At 45.9% G+C, this 9,153-nt stretch overlaps 2 long non-coding RNA genes across 2 annotated transcripts in view; both read left to right on the forward strand.

Moving 5' to 3' along the window:
• Positions 1 to 4,131, forward strand: part of LOC117804052 — a 30,456-nt gene extending 26,325 nt beyond the window's left edge. The window contains exon 3 of the long non-coding RNA XR_004628240.1: positions 3,114 to 4,131. This is a non-coding gene — a long non-coding RNA (uncharacterized LOC117804052). The remainder of the gene's footprint in view (positions 1 to 3,113) is intronic.
• Positions 4,132 to 4,691: 560 nt separating this feature from the next.
• On the forward strand, positions 4,692 to 5,409 carry LOC117804053. The gene is made up of 2 exons (XR_004628243.1): positions 4,692 to 4,754; positions 4,887 to 5,409. It is a non-coding gene; the product is annotated as an uncharacterized LOC117804053 (long non-coding RNA).
• The last annotated feature ends 3,744 nt before the right edge of the window (positions 5,410 to 9,153 follow it).

The following is a 9,153-nucleotide window of genomic DNA, read 5'->3' on the forward strand; positions in this document are numbered from 1 at the left end:
AACCCTCTGGACACTGATGCATGAGACTGCTTGGAACTCCAGTCTACCTCTGCATGAGAAGCTTGGAAATACGGGGGTGCATTAGTCAGGGTTTTCCAGAGAAACAACCAATGGTGTGTGTGTGTGTGTGTGTGTGTGTGTGTGTATGTGTGTGCATGCATGCACGTGTGTATGTATGAACTGCATGTATACATAATAATGAATTATATGTATGTATTAAAGTGAATATATATATTCATATGTACATATAATAAACTGGCTTACCTGGTTATGGAGGCAAGTCCAACAGGTGGAGTGTGGGCTGATCTGAGACAGGCTCAAGACCCGGGAGAGCCCAGGGTGCAGCTCCAGTCAGAAGGCCAGCCGGCTGCCATGGATTTAAATGTTAATCTCATCCAAAAACACCCTCCAAGTTGACACGTAAAATTACTTATCACAAGCGGTTAATACCAAGCTTTGCCCACTGAGATATGGGAGCCCATGGATAAGTGATTCTTCCTACCCTTCCCTGCCCCACAACCCCCAGCAGATTGTCTGGAATGCAGTAATTCGCATGGCCTTGCCCCAGAGCATCTTGTAGCAGTGAGTGGTTAGTTGTGCTGGTACTGCAGTGGAGCCCAGCTTGATGTCTCACCTTCTTGTGCGCCCTCCTTCCCTTATTCCCCTTTCCCTCACTTTTACTTCCATGGGATTACACCACCCAACGACAGCTCAGCACCTAAGCTTTTGCTTCAGGCTTCATTGTCTAGGAACGTGGGTCACTATGTATCTTCTTACCAACTAGCAAACCCCTTCTTAAACCTGGTTAAAGCCCACTGTACAAAACATGCCCTCCCCCCATCTTTGTATCTTGTGCAAATTTCAAGAACCTCCGACTACAGAGTTTTAGGTGACTCCCTTTGGCTAGTTAAAGACCTGTGGTAGATTATATACCAAGCTTCCGTGTCTGGAAATATTATTACCACTTGCTCATAGAATCTGAACTATAACTTCATTCGCCCAAATCAATCCTCTCTGTCTAGACAAAGCAATTTAACTTCTTGGTAATTTACCAATTACAGAGCACTTATTTATTGGAGAATTCATAAATGTAGGGCACAGTGAGGGGTATGAAGAATAAAAGATATGATTTCTGTTCTCAAATTTCTTCTAGTCTACCGAGCAGTTTTGCTTTTTGTTCCCTTGTCATAGTAAAAATATCTTTACCAAGTTAGACACATGAAATATTTTTATAAACGTCTTTTATAAAGATGTTTCAAGATTCGAACGATTTTGTTGGAATCATAGCAAAATCTTGGTGGTGATGAACTGGCCGGTGTAGACCAGGCTTGGAGGCTGGCAAGGACAAGAGACGCAGCTGGTGCCAGTGAAAGACCGCTAGTGGCTTTAAGTAGCCTTTTCTTCTAGTTGCTTACTGATAAAAAGGGCAGACTCACAGATATTACAAAAGCCAGCAAGTGATCCATAGACAATGCTGGCTTTGAAATATACAGAGTAACTATTTTTTTCTTAGTGTTAGATTAATAATCTGAATTAACTCTCATTCAGGCCAATGTTGTGCTATAGTTGCATTCTCCAAAGCCAAGGGAGACTTGCGTGATGGAGAAGTCTGACGCTACAGTTAGCCTGTGGAGCTTCCTAGCCTAGAATGCCCTAGCAGAGAATCCAAGCTACTAGCATAAGTGATAGCTGCTGAGAAGTCTTTGTCTTCCCACGACCCTACTTTGGTTTTAAGATACATCTCTTAGCCATTTTGTACTTTTTACCATATTCTTGCAATTTGTCCAAATTTTTTTTAAAATGCAGATAGACTCTTTTGAAATAAAGGATTGGACAGAAAACCTTTACCAACACTGTATTGCCTATATTACACAGGGGCTACCTCAATGTATCTCTGAACTGTGAAAAATTACTATAAGATGTAATGTCTTCAAAAACATCCCCTTGTTCTATTATGCCTTTCAATAATTGGTCTTGACCCTCACTCAGGCAAAACTCCCACTGACTTTCAGTTGATTGAGCTGATTTGACTTGAATAAGGTCAGCTACAAATGGCCCCCTTTCTACTCTACATTCTGATTGTGTGATGCAATGTATCATAATGCAGCAATGATATGTATTGGCAATCTTATACTGGTGATTAATTGCTGGGAAAGTAATTTCTTTATAATTGCACTCGAATGCTTTTGGTGGCCTGACATCACAGGGACTCAGGCACACTGGGTCAGAATGGCCCTAAGCAGCTGATTTCACACTCCCTTCCCACCTCAAAATGAACCCAAGTCTTTGAAAAGAATAGTAGCAGTTAAAATTTCTTGAGTGCTGACTTTGTGCCAGGCACTGTGTAACCATTTTTGCTTACCCTGCCTCATCTCATGTAATCTCAAAACCCCATGAGGTAGGTGCTAGAAGGAGGCGTGACTGTCCCATTGGGAGCCCATCAGAGACCATTCGTGGCTCAGTGTGCTTGTACCTTCTGCTCCTGCTTGTCACGTGGCTGGGTTCTTTTCCCATCTTAGGTGTCTGCTCACATGCCGCCTCCTTGGGCAGGCCATCCTTGACCCGCCCATGCAAAGCCGGCCTCCTGGCTCCCTGAGTAAGCATCAGTGAGTGTATCAACTCTCTTTCCTTTACAGCATTTGGCACAATCTATACTTACCTTGTTTGGGATAGCATTGTGTTTCTTTACTGTCTCCCTCTGCCACGTCAATTCCATGAGGAGAGCAACTTTGTCTGAATTATTTATCACTGTAGTTCTAGCACCCAGGACACAGATGCTCAACCGCTATTTGTGGGAAGCTCCAAGAGCCGGTTAGCAGGGGCAAGCCCGCCGATCAGAGGCCTGGTGGGTGTGAAGGCCTGGCAGGGTATCCCAGCAGAAGAGGGCAGGAGGGGGACTCCACAGTGCAGACAGGCTTCAAGCACCACACACTTTTCTCACGCTCGCCTACTGCCTTGCGCTCTCCTTTCCCTCCAGGCTTACTCCCGGCCCAGCCCATACTTCCTGAGCGTTTTCTTGCCTCGGAGCAGAAATACTTCCCCTGCGCCGTGGGTGATGCTGAAACTGACTTCGGTTGTCTCATGACTGATGGATACTAACATTTGCTTTGCAGGATAACCGTGAACACTGGACAGTCTGGGAAATCCAAGGAGACAGCTCACTGGAAGGCTGGACTGAGGTGGGGGTGCACTTGCCTTGGAGGTCCACTGCCCACAGGTGACACGGCTCATTACCAGCAGGTTTTCTTGGTGAGACGTGACGAGGCCCTAATGCCTCAGCGTGAGCCCACTGGCTTGGGATGGCTGGTTGTTTCTAACTAGGTATGAAGCCAGGTATTAGACACAATGCCGTTTTGGCCCCGACGCGGGAGGGAGATGGAAGGGGCTGCTGGCGTCCGCGGGCTCGTCTTGTTCCGCCGTCCGGCCGGCACACGCAGCAGGGCCCCCGCGCAGCCAGGAGCCCCCAGGAAGCACGTGGCGCACTCGTCCTGCAGGTTCAGAAGGCAAGCTCACAGCCTTCAAAGCGCCTGACATCCTTTCAGGTTAGCTGCTACAAAGGCAAATGCAAACAGAGTGCGTTTTGGAGGCGTTCTGTCAGTCAGCTTTCAATCTGTATGTTCTTCTAGACACTCCTTCTCCTGCCTGATTTATTTCATATTAAAAGGGCTGTCAATCTGTATCACAAGAACAGGTGGAGAGAAAGTGAGTGATGTTTACCAAGTGAGTTTGGGGTTGTTGTTTGTTATTGTTAGGAATAACAGCCCCCCATCTCTGGCCGTACTCCTGATTCACCCTCCACTGGCTCTCCCGGCCCCTGCTTGCCTTTCTCTGCAGGTATCGGCACATCAGAGGTATGAATTCCACGTACTCGGCGCATTTACATTAGAAACGTATTTTGTGAGGCTGTGGCAGACCCTTTTTTATTATCCATCAAATATATCTCTTTTTACCATCTGATGGCTTGGCAACAGGACCATTCTTCTTTCAAATAAAATAAATGTGCCTGCGATATGGCAGAATATTCTGCGTTGAAGAGGCTGTGCCCTGGCTAATGCGTGCTGCATTCTGTGGGCTTCATTACAACGGGACACTAAAGATGCAATATACAGTTCCCGATGGGATTGCTTTATGGTACCAGCTGCATTATTGTTTTCTGTTAGGGTATTGATTATTGCCTTCTCCCGTCATTTGGCCCAGCTTTTCTTACTTTTATCTGCTATTTTGGCCTATAAATAGAATTGCTCCATCATTCTGTGCTATTAATTTCTCACTACTCTTGAAGATGCCTGATTCTTAGAGAACAAATCAAAGGCATCTCACACCTGCCATGTGAAAACTCCCAAATTACAATGTAACCAGATATCAGATCGTCTCCATGCATAGGGTCTAAACAAGCGCTCTGTTTTGAGCATGCGTGAGAATTACCAGGGGGAGCTTGCTGAGAAGCAAATTCCTGGGCCCCAACCCCAGACATGCAGAAGAAGGGAGGTGAGGCCCAGGGATCTGCATTTTATTTTATTTTATTTTATTTTTTTAAAGATTTTATTTATTCATTCGAGAGAGATAGAGACAGCCAGCGAGAGAGGGAGCACAAGCATGGGGAGTGGGAGAGGAAGAAGCAGGCTCATAGCAGAGGAGCCTGATGTGGGGCTCGAACCCATAACGCCGGGATCACGCCCTGAGCCGAAGGCAGACGCTTAACCGCTGTGCCACCCAGGCGCCCCAAGGGATCTGCATTTTAAATAATCCCTCAGGTAATGTGTGGGAAAGGCTTGGTGTGGCATGGGGTCTGCTGGGGGGTGATCAGGGGTTAGCAGGAGGCCATGCGCTCTGCGCCAGGCATCTCCCTGTGCTGCAGCTGACCAGGCTCCATTTTCTGTCTCCAGCCTTCCTCCAGGCCCCACCTCTTTTGGCTCTGCTCTCAAGGAATATAACGGAGAAGAAAAATCACTAAAGAGAAAGCCCCAAATCCGCAATGGTATTAATGCCACTCTCTCCTTTACAAAAGAATTAGGCACGTACTACAATTTTGTGAGGAAGAGACAGGAAGGAGAGGAGAGGACGAAGAAAAATATTCTAGAATAAAAATATATGCAAACTACTGTTTAATAACAGAGCCCTCCAGAAGCCCAAAGAAAACGCTGGCTTCAGGGAAGCAACAGACCATCTCCTTGAGGCTGGGTCGTGCGGAGAAACCTTTGTGGCATCCAGGGAGGCTGCCAGGGGAGGGCTTTCTCCGGGTCTGCAGCACCGCACACACTTGTTTTCGGGAACACCTGCTAAAGGACGGCTCCTGAAGAGGATGGGGCAGATCTGTGAGGACCCCCTGGGACTTGGGAAGAACACTCATGGAGCACCTATGATGAAATGAATTCTGCTAAAAACAAGGATAATAAACACTCAAACTGATCAATTCCTAATAATTTTAGCATATTTGACTGTTCTGTGTGCCCTCGAGGTTGTTTACATCTATGGTATCTGGATGGTGGAAATCCTAGGCAATGGTGGGCCACTCCATGTCTTATCCTGATTCTGCGTTCAGTGACATCAACTTGAAGTTGACCATGGTTATGTATGCCACAGAAATCAGCAAATACTGCGAATCAGCGCTTGACGGTTTGCTTTGTTGACTATGTGGACTTAAGGAAGTGATGGAGAAAATGCTAATGCTGCAGAGTACACTTAAAAGTGTGTCCTGGGTATGGCTGCTACATTGTGACCAGCACAAAAATGTGAACAAATATCCTTCTAGTGTTCGAAAACCATTATTGGATTCAGCAAAGAAGTCACTCATGTCACTGACAAACGCATATAGTTCTGACATATGTCTTCGTTTTTCACTTTTGTCCTACTCGTTAATGTAAATGAAAATATCAACCACTCTTCAGGGTGAATCTCATCACTTGCAACCTAGGATGGTTAAGCACACCAGAATTCATAAAAAATTGGCAAAAACCTTCTGAGTATGTGACATTATAATGAAGTTTTGCTTACTTTTATTTGTAAATTATGTGCTATGCACCCTTCAGGTGAGTAAGGTTTATAATAAACCCGTGTACCCATATATACAAGCAGCCTCCCGCCCCCCACTTCCCCCACTCCTGTGCTGAGAGCTGGTTGTTAAACATTCACCAGCACATTATTGCCCTGAGTGCATTTACAAATATAAACTAGTCAACTCTTCCTTGGGAACCCCAAGGAGGGAGACTCATTTCAGAGTCAGTCTTATCTCATCTACTGGATTCTGTGCGTCCTGAGTAAGGTGCCCATCTCCGATTCAATCCTTTATCTGCTATGTTGCCTAACATAGAGCCTGTATTCAGTAAGTGCTCAAAAATGTTGAATGAAGAGTCCATCTCAATACAAGCATGCCAGTTAATGGTTGGTTGCATAGAGTACCCGTGGTAGGAGGAAAACATGGGAAGACCCGAGAGTGGGGCACAGACATGTGGAATCTACCATCCACCATAGCTCAGGACTAGCAGTTAGGATGAAATCACTGTTTTATTTGCAAGAAGTTCTCTGGTTGGCCACAAGCATTGGCAGCTGACCTTGGCTCTCCATCCCTCAACCCTCTTCTCCGCTTACGGCGCAGTCTCTGGAAGCCACCTGATTGAAAGTATGCAGTATCAATGCGGTGGGGTGTGGCGAACAACGCAGCTGGAATGAGGGAGGAGAGGGGAGAAGGAATGAGGAGAAGGTGAGGTTAGACTATTTCTACGAGTTATACTGGCATCCATGATATATCTTTGCTAGGTGGCAGGGACTGTGCCGCACATTCTTCAAACAGGGTTTTATTTAAACCTCACGATTGGCTTTGTGAAGTCACAGTAGCAATCCACCTTACGCTTTTGAAAACTGCGGCTCGGCAAGGTTAAGTAACCCAACCAGTTGGTAGCAGGGCTGGGGCGCTGGAGACTCTACTGGCCGGGCTGCCTCACCGACAGAATGGGGGGCAATGGCACAGGACCATCTTTTCTCATGCCTCCTGGTGTCCCGGCCATGGGTAATGTTTGGGATTGTATTTGGGGTTTATGAGTCTACCCCAAGAGAACATGTGGGCTTTTGGGGGGCAGCTTCTTGAGTCACTGGCACACTGGGAACTTTCCTGGAGCCAGAGAGGTTGCTGCAAGGCTCTGCTGCTCTGGGCTGGGAATTTGCCTGGCTTCTTGCACGCGGGTCAAGTCATCAGGCTTTGGAGGAGGAGGGGGTCACAAGCCTGTTGCTTGCCAAGCTTGTGCTTAAAGCACCCTAGGGAGGGATACTCCAGAACACTCCTCAAGCGGCTTGTTCTACTGTTTCATAATTTTTACTTCCAGGAATTTCTAATTTACTTCTGTCCTGAATTCCTCACCATATTTTAGCACATTTCCCATACCAAGGGTGCCCTGTTAACAGGAAATTCACATAGCTAGTCTTTGGGGACATCGTGGGTCTCAGGTTCTGAGACATTCTCAAGTTGTGTTCTCAGAGGAAGCTGCAAGCTTCCAGGCATCAGTTTTCACGCAGGCCAGGCCAGAAAGTGTCGGGGTGTGTGTAGCCCACTGTTGAATGGGTGGCTTCTTCCCACCACATGGGTCTAATTGTGGTGCATTTGCTAATTCTGTGCTAAGGCCTGTGATGCTGGCTGCAGGAATGCGTCTCACAAACAGCACGCTTGGTATTAACGTGAAGGTAATATGCCATTCCATAGGAATTCTGCTGGCATTTAGCTAGCAGGCATTAATGTCCACTTATTGGAAAGTGTTCTAGGAACCACTTTATCGCCCACAAATTGCCAAAGCGATTTCCCTCTGTGTGAGTACGAATGTCGTGTGTGCCATTTAATGAGGTCCTCGTGAACTCAGGAACCCTAGTAAATATAAATTTCATATAAAGTCCCAGGTCATGAATCAAGCAACTATTGTAAATGACCTTACCATCTAAAGGTCAAATGTGCTTGGTCCCATCAAAGGACTTTGATCTTTTGTAGTGTCCAAGGACGTTGCAACACTTTGTTCCAGTGGCCTCATTTCAAGAGTCCCTTCAGTGTGTGCATTTCCTGAGATCTACCAGGAGCTCCCAAGTTCCCTCAGTTGACCATGTGTTGTGTTTCTGCCCTGACAGCCCCTCACAGGGGTAGTCACGTTCACCTCTCCTGTTCATGGAAATTTTCCTCTGTGACACTTGTGAGAATACTAAGTGAACAGGGCTATTTGAACCCACCCCACTTAGAAGCTAAACTCCTGTCTCTATAGTTTCGGCTAGATTGGAGTTCAAAGGCGGAGGTAAAAGTCAGTGTAGCAATGCAAAGCATTAATCTCCTGTGTCAGTTGTGTTCACTGTTGCTTTTTTAAAAAACATTTCAATAGCTTGACATAGTATTCATTTATATGCAATCGGAAGAATTTCCTCTGCTTTGTGCCACACATTTAACCCATGCACCAGTGTGGGACTTTTCTGTTGTCGTTGTTGTTGTTTTTAACAAAGGTCATCTCCATACTAAAAATAAGCCTCACAGAATCAATGCCACGCACCACACCCCTCGCTCTCCTTTATCCTTTTGATACCATTTTCCCTGTGATGTAACTGAGTGATTTTGCAGCAGAAAGCTCCCAAAATTAAACCTGAACTTTCCAAATAGCTCCCTAATAACCGTTGCCCAAATCAATGGGGCTCCATGAATATTTTGACACAGTTTAAATGGGTTTGTATCCTCACCACTGAGATCGGGTGATTTAGCCTGTCAGGCTGCAAATGTGGAAATATCACCTCTCACTGAGCAAAGTCCAATATCTCATTAGAAATGAAAATAGAAGAGAAGGGAAGCACAAATGCTGTCAGTGGCGGTGAGGAAAGAAATTAAACCTCCGGAGGCCTGTATATCTTATACAAAAGATTATGCACTGCCAGGCTATATAAATCATGCCAGGGCTCTGGGGCCGCAATGGACTAGAAAATAAAAAACCATAAAAGTGTCATATTGAAATACAGTCGCCGAGAATTCTTTTATGATGAGTCTAAATTCGCCTGACATTCTCGCAAATTCAGGGGCCTGCTCGGGTTGTTTATACCCGGCCTTTCTCTGTCAGTCACGAAGTCCCAGTTTCCACAGCAAATTATTCTAAACAGGGCTTATTATCAAGGCATAAAAAAGTTAAAACACAGATGGCT

The sequence above is a fragment of the Ailuropoda melanoleuca genome, chromosome 1 (assembly GCF_002007445.2).
Source record: "Ailuropoda melanoleuca isolate Jingjing chromosome 1, ASM200744v2, whole genome shotgun sequence".
NCBI lineage: Eukaryota > Metazoa > Chordata > Mammalia > Carnivora > Ursidae > Ailuropoda > Ailuropoda melanoleuca.